The sequence below is a fragment of the Octopus bimaculoides genome, chromosome 7 (genome assembly GCF_001194135.2).
Source record: "Octopus bimaculoides isolate UCB-OBI-ISO-001 chromosome 7, ASM119413v2, whole genome shotgun sequence".
In the NCBI taxonomy this organism is placed as follows: Eukaryota; Metazoa; Mollusca; class Cephalopoda; order Octopoda; family Octopodidae; genus Octopus; species Octopus bimaculoides.
The window spans coordinates 39,175,866-39,185,263 of NC_068987.1; the positions used below are offsets into that span (position 1 = coordinate 39,175,866).

General features: G+C 39.9%; 1 protein-coding gene across 2 annotated transcripts in view; it reads left to right on the forward strand.

Moving 5' to 3' along the window:
* Nucleotides 1-9,398, forward strand: part of LOC106869668 (probable 3',5'-cyclic phosphodiesterase pde-5) — a 332,523-nt gene that overhangs the window by 39,111 nt on the left and 284,014 nt on the right. The window lies entirely within an intron of this gene.

Below are 9,398 nucleotides of genomic sequence, written 5' to 3' on the forward strand. Positions count from 1 at the left end.
ATATATATATAAATATATATATATATACTTGAATTTTTTTCTTTCATTTTAATTTATTTTTCCATGTTTGCCCATTCTTACACAAGCCCTTATTTCCTTTTCCAGTAAAGGATAACATGTTTCACTTTTATCATTGATCTAAAATATGTAAACAAACATAAGCGTGTGCACACACATTCACCCGCACTTACACACATATGTATATGTATGCACATGTATAGGTTTATATAAATATGTATGTATATGTATGAGTGTGTGTGTGTGTGTGTGTGTGTGTATGTATATATATATATGTATATATATTTATAAAGACTTTGTATCATACTATATACTCTATGTTTAAGTAGAATGATACATTAAGGAGCTTTTCTTTATGAGTACTAGCAGATTACTTGAATCCATATATTACGACTTATATTTATATATACACTAGCAGGGATTTAAATGGCATATTTTGTATATGTGTTACAGACAAGTTGAAACATGTGATACGGGGAAGTGCAGCATTGAGAAAACATTTATGGAGTAAATGAAGGGCTAATTCAACTAAGTGACTTGCCATGCATCTGTTTGGAAGATTCCTTGTCAGGAAAAAGTGGATGAGTGGGTATGTGATTTTTGAACGCATCAAAAACCCCCTTTCCTCTATGTATATAAAACTGAGAAATCTACATGAAAGAAATGACGTGGTAAAGGCGTGGATTGGCAAAGAGGTGCTTGATATTTCAGTTTGGAATCAATAGTCGTGACTCAACTGTGCACTCTTTCATATAAACAGCATGTGACTATTTTGAGGACAACTCAGCTCCCAAATGAAAAGAATTCAGCATGCAGCATTGGGGTATGCAAGGTCATATTAAGGACATGGTTTCTAACAAATGTGACAAACATGACATTGAGTTGTTGACATGGCTGAGAATCAATAGTTGTGACTCAACCATGCACTCCTTCTTGTAAAGAGCATGCAACCATTGTGAGGACAATTCAGCTCCCAAACAAAAACAATTCTGCATGCAGCATCCGGGCACACAAGGTCACATTAAAGATATGGTTTCTAACTAATGTGGTTATGTCTTAGACACCATAAATTAATAGGTTAGTGTACATGTGATATTTTGGTTTGTAATCAATAGCAGAAGAATATGGGCTTCGTCTATGCTTAGAGGGAAACTTTGATACTGAAGCTAAATGAAAATAGTTGAATAGTTGCTCAAGATTTAACATATTTTAGCATTTTTTTCATAATAAACAAAGTGCGTTCCAAACAGCTTTTATTCCAATAAATTGCTACCTATGGTACTATGAGAACAGACTATTATTGCTACCACTTAGACAATGCAGTTTGAATTCTACATTGATTCATCCATTTAATACAACCTACTTATATAATTTCAGTAGCTGCTTTTTTTCCAGTTTGAACAGAAGCAATGAATGGACCATGCTGTACATACCCCAAGAAAGGGGGGTTTTCTTCCCCCAGGGGCCCCATTACTCAATATGTGAAAAACCATCTCTAGAACATAAGTAATGTATTTTCCCAGTTTGGAGAAAATCAGTTACAAACTTTAGAAGTTCTGTGGGTTTACACACACACATCCTTAGTTTTTTTTTATGTCTTGCAAGTACTTGGTGACCCTGTCAGTGCAGGTGCCACTTATAGCACCCAGTCCTTACTGCAAAGTGATTGATGTTCGGAAAGGCATCCAGCTGTAAAAACCTTGCCAAAACTGACCATGACTGTGTTTGTGCCATGTAAAAAGCACTACTCACCTTGCCTGTGCTTGTTCCATGTAAAAAGCACTAAGTCCAGTCTGCTGAGTGGTTGGTGTTAGGAAGGGCATCCAGCTGAAAAAATCCTGCCATAACAGTCTCAGAAATATGGTGCAGGCTTCAGCCTGGGTGGCTCTTGTAGTACCATCCCATCTATTCTGGCATAGAAGACAGACGTTAAACAACGATGATGATATGTACAGGTAGGGAAATTAACATAAGTACGTCATCAAGAATAATGTCTCTTGAACAAACGAAGCCACCGAGTTATGCAATTGCTCGTACTGCTTACCCAGGATAGGAGGGTTTCCTGCCCTCAGGAGCCCCATTACTCACTATGTGAAAAGATTTAAAAGTCTAAAACCATCTCTGGAACATAAGTAATGTAAGCTCCCAGTTTGACGAAAATCAGTTGTGAAGTTTAGAACACACACACACATTCTCATATATACAGAAAGAGAGAGAGAGAAAGAGAGAGAGAAAGAGAAAGAGAGAGAGAAAGAGAAAGAGAGAGAGAAAGAGAAAGAGAGAGAGAAAGAGAAAGAGAGAGAGAAAGAGAAAGAGAGAGAGAGAGATGTCTATATAAATGTATGTGTGTGTGTGTGTGTGTGTGTGTATTAATATCTATCTATCTATCTATCTAGTTGAAATTTACAGAAAAACAAAAGACGAAGACAGATGCATTAGTTTGACGCTCAGGAAGGTGAGAAGGTCTCTTACGTTTCGAGCCTACACTCTTCAACAGAAAGGTACATGAATAAATAGACAAAGAGAATAAAAAACTTTAAGAGTTAGCAGTCAGTCAGTCAATCAATCAATCAGTCAGTCAGTCTGCCTGCTTGTCTGTCTGTCTGTCTGTCTGCCTGTCTGCCTGCCTGTCTATCTATCTATCTATCTATCTATCTATCTATCTATCTATCTATCTATCTATCTATCTCGGGATGCGGGTGGAGCGTGTCTGCATACGTGGACGATGTCACCGTCATACTGTTGAGCTACAACACATTAAAATCATACACATAACACAAAACACACACAGCACACTGAAATCTCTCTACCCGGATGCAGTAGGGAGAGTTCAAAAATACCTGTCAAAAAAATCTGTACAAAAACCTTCTGGAAGAAGCCTGTGAGTTGAAAGACAAACAACTTTCGGACAGTAAGTGACTCTTTTACTCTCATTGTCTTTTGTCTTCCTTTCGTGTTTAAAACACAACTTTCGATAGGAACATGCTCAAAATAGGCAGCATAAATGTACGTGGATTGCAGTCGCCTTGGAAACAAGGCTACCTGTTAAACGACATCAAGTCACAGAACGTGCATATCATAGCCATCAGCCAGACCAGACTCCACAGCACTGGACTTTAGTGCCTACCTGCATAGCCTGCCACGACTTTCAACAAAAGAGGCAGAGTGTTGTGAAAGACCCATCACAGCTGCGAACGCACGGGATGCGATGGCAGGCTGCGTGGGAGACAAGTCGATAGGCTTGGATGGTCTGCCCTACGAACCTTATTGTCATATGCCAAGCTTGTTTTGAGGCATCTTGGCAGCGGTCTACTGCAACTGGCAGCAAAACGGGAGTATCCCCGTCTCTGTAAAGCGAGGAACGGTGGCACTGTTAAAGAAAAAAGCATCTCCGTCGTGGGACGCTGGATCGGTTAAATTGTGTAGCGAAGCTCCTCTCTCGGTTGTATATTTGTAAATGCGGACGTAGCGAGTAACATCTAGCCTTCGGCCGGCCTTGGACCCTACTGTCTCCATCACCTTGATTGGCTGTTATTTGCGCGGTATTTATTTCGCGCCAGGCTGCATACCAACCAATCGTGGCCTTCTAATAAGTCCACGTGAGAGAGTGTTTTCTGATGCTTCTGGAGCCGATTTTTTCCTATAAAATAGCCTGTTTTATCCACGCCAGTTTGTCGCGGCTTCAGACCTTCCAAGGTCTGGTCGTTCGCCACAGAGCACCAACAAGCCAGTACCAGCCAACAGTTCAACAGCTTACTGCAAACTCCATCTTCGACGCCACCATCATCTTTTTTGTCGCCAGTGTCAACACGACGTCTCTACGTACATAGCAACCAAACAGCGCCCGCACAGGTTCACTCAATACCGTTGTAAAATATCTTCACCAAGGTTAACAGAACTCAACCTGCGAAGACCATCTGTATCAAGTAACCGGCTCGGCCTAGAAGCCTCAGCATCACGACATGTGACTTAGTTCTGCCTCGACGCCACAACATCTTATTACAGACTTTTAATCTACTGTGTCGCTTAACTGAGAACTGGTATTTCTTATCCTTGTGTTCAGGACGCTTAACATCCTTGTTACAGACTCTTTTCTATGCTCTGTATTCTGTTGCATTCACATACACATATTTGTAACCACACACTCCTTTGATTACATGACGGCCTGTCTTATATTGTGTTATTATGCCGCATTCACGCACACACAGACACACAGTTTAATGCTCTAATAAAACTTTCTCTTCATTCATCTTTACCGGTTGTGTCTCTCTCTTTTCCTTGTTGGCACTTCCTCACATTCACATGTGAGTTCGCTTATGTTATTATATTTGTGTCGACCGTGCGACGCGTTAAAAGGAGGCGTTCCATTCGTTACCATTCTCCTTGGTTCGCACGGTGGTTCTACAATTGCTTGGAGTCTGGTTTGGTCCGGACCTCTAAATGGAGAAGAATTGGGGCCGAGATAACGATTAGGGTAGCCACTCTCACCCAACAATGGGCCAAGAGAAAGCTATCTCTAAAAGGTCGGGCAGAGGTGGCGAACGTGTACATTGCATCCGTCATCGATTACCGTCTGACAAAACCACTTTGAGCATGATCCTGTAAATCGAAAAGAGAGAGAGAGAGAGCAATTTGCTCTCATGTGTTTATTCACTCCTTGCCATGGTCTTTTTGATAAGCTTTTCTTTCACGGATAACCTAGTCTTGCTTTTTACACTTTAAAAATTTTTTCTGTGATACACGATCCCGTTTGACCGTTTTTTTTTTCACGATCCCATTTGATCGGAATTTTATTTTGTCCCCTCAGTGTTCGGCCCTCTGTGGCTAATAAAGAAACTTACCAATGTATCTAATTTATTTCTTTACTGTCCACAAGGGGCTAGAAACAGAGGGTACAAACAGATTAAGTTGATCATATCAACCTTAGTGTGTAACCGGTACTTATTTAATCAACCTCGGTGGAATTCGAACTCAGAACGTAGCGGCAGACGAAATACCGCTAAGCATTTCGCACGTCGCGTTAATGTTTCTGCCAGCTCGCCGTCTTTATATATCTATCGACTTTTTTCGACCTTTTATTGCACACATTTTGTTTCAATTTTTGCACACAAAGTGTGTGAAGCACCCAACTTTCGTTTGAGTGTGTTTTCATGTAAGGAATTGGCATGTGAGGAATTGGCACCTAGGGGAAGTTTCAACCCTATTTAAATTTCTATTTTTCTTCTCGACTTGAAAAATGTCGAGAATTTTCATAGTGGAACGCTGGTCAAATTCGTTCATGGACCAGCATTTCCCTAACCTTGAAACGCTAGGAGAAAAAAAGAATAACTCCTGTACGCACGCACACTTGAATACAACTACAGACATAAAAAATACAAATAAATCCCAGGCAAATCTGAAAGACGTGAAAGTGAACGCTGTCAACGTCATTGATACTGCAACCACGATCGTTCACAGCCCTGTTACCACCACCACCACCACCATAGTAGCTTTCTTCAACCGAATACACGTCGTTGATTGGTTGAAATTACCCAAGTGCGACAACTTCAACACGAAATAACTTCTAAAATAGGTAGTTTTGTCAAAAAATTCTAGTATTCGAAGTTTCAAACTGTTTACTTTAAAAAAATTAATTAGAAAATTTGTGATTGAGATGGAATAGATCCGAATGTGAGAATATTAAAGACAAGTTATGCAAAGAACCAGTGTTGCAGCTGTTTGATTCTAAATTACCTACCGAGGTGACGACGGATGCATCAATGAACAGCATTGTGGCAATACTTTTACAAAATGATCACTTTGTTCTATATGTGTCAAGAAAATTGATACCTGCTGAATCTAGTTGGTCAAATATCGAACGCGAAGTATTTGCCATTGTATGGGCCGTTATCTGTCTCAAACAATTTCTGCTAGGTAAAAGGTTCAAACTCAATACAGATACCTTTAAAATATTTTTTCCACCGGAAAAACTAATCCCTACAAATTTTTCTGCTAGAATCAGGCAGTAGGATATTCAATTAATGGTATTTGATTTTGATATATTGCATATCTCTGGCTCTAAAATTCTTCACGTTGGCACAATGTCGAGATTGCAAGTAGCAGACGAGGGAATTGTCTTTGCAGTTGAACAAGTGAGTGACGTTCCATTCGGAACCATGTACATTAATTATGTGAAAAATATTACAGAATATGACAGACACATTCAGCAAATCAAATGCATGGTCAAATCCAGAAAATGAACTTCGCGAACAAGTGCAACCTCCCCTTCAAATGCATGTGTGATCAACTAACAATAGAAGACGGAATTCTATATTTGTTCCCTACCAACTACACAACAGTGTGCTATGCGACAGTCATGATACACATTTGCGTATTCAACAAATGCTCAATAAAATTTCTCTTGAGTTCTGCTGGCCAAACATGCCTCAAGATGTGACTACCTTCATTTCCAACTGCGCTGCTTGTCAGCAGAATTGAAGTACGAAAGACGATTCAACAGTGACATGGATTAAGGATGGTCCTTGAGAACATATTCACATGGATTGGGTTTTTTATGAACCACGTTGGCAATTTACTCATTGTTGTCGATTCATATTCCAACTAAATCGATTCCATCCCTTGCATCTCATGCAAAAAGGAAAACATGCAAAAGTGCTTGATGCATCTCTTTGTTCTGTTTGGACTGCCAAAAGTTACTGTATCAGATAACGCATCTGAAAGGTTGATTATAAAGAGCATATATGCACCTACTTATCATCCACAATCAAATGAGCAAGCCAAGTGAGCTGTCCAAACCATCAAACGTGCCGTATCTGCATGGAATCCTGTCATTGACGAATGGTATCCCCATTTACAGTGAGTTCTACTCAATCATCGATCTTCATCAGGTAAGAAAGCTGCTTCTTCTGGGGGAAAGGTTATTCAGGAGACCATTATGTACCAGCTGCAATCAACGATTCATACCATTTACTAGCATCTGATACCGCAACAAATGCATGAAGAAAGCAAGTCATACATATGGCACAGAAAGGTGTGAATACTGCAATTGTTGCAAATGAAAACAAAAGCAGGATAGTTAGTTTCAACCAACCGTTCCCATAGATGGACAGTTGTCAACCTGCCAAGGTAGAAATCAACTCGAGGTTAGGCAATGACAACTGCGGCATTAAGGTAGAGAAACCCAAACCTCAAACGCATGGAGTCAATGAGATGATAATTGGAGTAAATTGGCAATCCAGCAGAAAAAGAAACCCACCCAATCGACTTTTTTATTGAGGTGGTGAGTGTCATGTATTGAACTCCCAATGAACATATAACAAATGCTGTACATTTGTTTAAATGATTAAAAACCGCCGGTCACATGGCATGCATGAGTTTCATGTTAACTTGTCCGTTTTCTTTTTCTATATATTGCAATTAAAATAAATGGGGACACACAATTAATCACAGGATCACGGTTGATGTTGTTACCCCTTCTCATACATTCTGCTGTTGGTAGTGCTTCTGCTACGGCGAGATAGAAATTTGAAATTTATGGCTATTTGATCCTTGTTCCTATACTTGTGCTTATGAGATAAACAAATTACAAAACTTGACATTTCTTTCTCATTTCTCCTTCCATTATCCTATCATCTTGCAGCACCCCTAAATATTTGTACCCCTCATTATTTCACACAGTGATCTAATGATGTTGTCTTATGTAATTTTATGCCATCAAAGTTTACCTTCTGGCCTGTCTTCATAATTAGTACTGTGCATTTATCTACCCCAAACTGCATTCCAATACCTTTACTGACTACTCTCAGTTTGGATCAAAGAGACCAGGTCTGCCTCATTTTATGTATACAACTTGAGGTCATTCATATTAAGTAGTGATTAATTTATATCTTGTATTTGATATACTTATAGGCAAGCCTGGATTTTCTTAGTATTCTTGTCAGGGAGATTAGTGCAATAACAAAGAGTAATGGAGAGAGCAAGTCCGCTTGGAAAATGTTCCAGCGTGTTTTGTGTTTCCTTGTAATTCATTTGCACAAGTCAGTTCTACTTTCCACACTCATTGCTTTCTCCAAAAAGTTATCTTCTTTGACTCCAAGTGTCCTCAGACACTCTAAAAGCCAGCTGCGTGGGACATTATCGTAAGTCTTCCTATAATCTATCCCTCCAACAACTAAATACTTCTTCCTTGTATATAATTTAATATTCTACTATCTGTATATAGCAGATCAGCAGTTTCCCACACTTCATCTGCTATGAAACCAGTTAATAGTTTCCAGATAAGCATGTCTATAATTGCTGACTTGTCCTCTCTTGTCTTTCTGTATCAACACTGTCCTTCCTTTTGTCATTCATTTTCTATAAAGTCCGTAAAAAATGATTGTATATAACTGTGTATACTTGGGAGAGTCTTGAGCCAGAAATCCTGGACACCCTCTGGCCTAGGGGAATTTTAGTTTGTTATTTTCTTAATCATCTCTTTTACTTTCTTATCTGTGGTTGCTCCAACCAAGTTCTCAATTCTGCATCAGTACTGAACGAAACTCCGCGCATGACATTTGAAAGAGATCAAAAGAATTGGAAATCTGTTGGTGCCAAATCAGGAGAGTACAGCGGGTGTGGCAGCATTTCCCAGCCATGCGTTTGGTCATATTGGTGATATGAGGGCGGGCGTTGTCGTGCAGCAGAAGAACTCCATGCTGACGATTAGGTCTTTTCTCATGAATAGCCGTGTTGAGTCATTCCATTTGTTGAACATAGGGTTCTGCATTGATCGTTTGGTTCCGTTCAATCAATTCGTAATGGATAATCCCTTTCCAGTCCCACCATACGCACAACATCGTTTTACGCGGATGAAGATCTTGTTTCACGGGCGGTGTCACTTGTTTACCAGGGCTAAGCCATTCCTTACGCTGCTTCATATTGATGGGCACCATTTTTCGTTGCCTGTAACGATGCGATAAAGAAATCGTTGCTTGTGTCCATGAGTTGAGCGGTGACGAGCAAGCAAACCAGTGGAGATTGTGGCTCGTTGATTTTTGTTGTTGTTACTTAAAGCATGCGGAATTCATGCTCCATACTTCTGAACCTTTCCCATCGAGTGAAGATGCTTCTCTATTGCAGTGTGGGAGCATTCCATTTTCTCTGCCAGTTCCCTTGTTTGACGAGAATTTTCGTCCAAAATTTGGTTTAATCGCTCTTCATCGAACTCAACTGGACGGCCAGAACGAGGTGCGTCTTTGAGGGAAAAATTTCGATTTTTGAACTTGGCATACCAATCACGAGCGGTTCTTTCAGCTATGGCACCCTCTTCATACACAGCACAAATGTCGCGAGCAGCTTTTGTGGCCTTAGAGCTTTGATTAACTAAAATTAACTAGAGA